The 460-nt window shown below is 34.3% G+C and overlaps 1 protein-coding gene across 2 annotated transcripts in view; it reads right to left on the reverse strand.

Moving 5' to 3' along the window:
* Positions 1 to 460, reverse strand: part of LOC107701531 (G2/mitotic-specific cyclin-B3-like) — a 10,127-nt gene that overhangs the window by 2,737 nt on the left and 6,930 nt on the right. The gene's annotated exons all lie outside the window — the stretch shown is intronic.

Here is a 460-nt window from a genome sequence, read left to right on the forward strand (position 1 = left end):
ATGAATTGTGTATTGTGCATTTTCAGCAAAACGTTTGTCTTTCTGTGGCTCTAATAAAATTTCCGTTTGCTCCGTTTTTTAAACACCGAACTTCAAACTCATCCATGCCAAATTGTTCATTCTTGAAGTAAACTTGTGTCCATTTGGTGATTAAATAAACTGTTTTAGAACGCTGCTCGAGTTGAACGCGACGCGTCCGGAGTGTGTGTGATACCAGTAAGTTCACCTAGACTCAGCGCTGCGCTTTTATTTTGATTAGATAATCATCAAGTGTTCAAGAATAGAAGCAGTTAAAGTGTGAGAGTATACATACAATATCCATATGTATATAATTTTAATGCTATAGCCTTTGTGTATTTAAAGATGTGCATCTTTAAGCATGATCAGTTGAAATTAAATGGTAACACTTTAAAATAAGAGTCCATTTGTAGCATTAAGATTAATGAAAGCTGTGTAAGTA

This window comes from Sinocyclocheilus anshuiensis, unplaced genomic scaffold (genome assembly GCF_001515605.1).
Source record: "Sinocyclocheilus anshuiensis isolate Anshui unplaced genomic scaffold, SAMN03320099.WGS_v1.1 scaffold2404, whole genome shotgun sequence".
NCBI lineage: Eukaryota > Metazoa > Chordata > Actinopteri > Cypriniformes > Cyprinidae > Sinocyclocheilus > Sinocyclocheilus anshuiensis.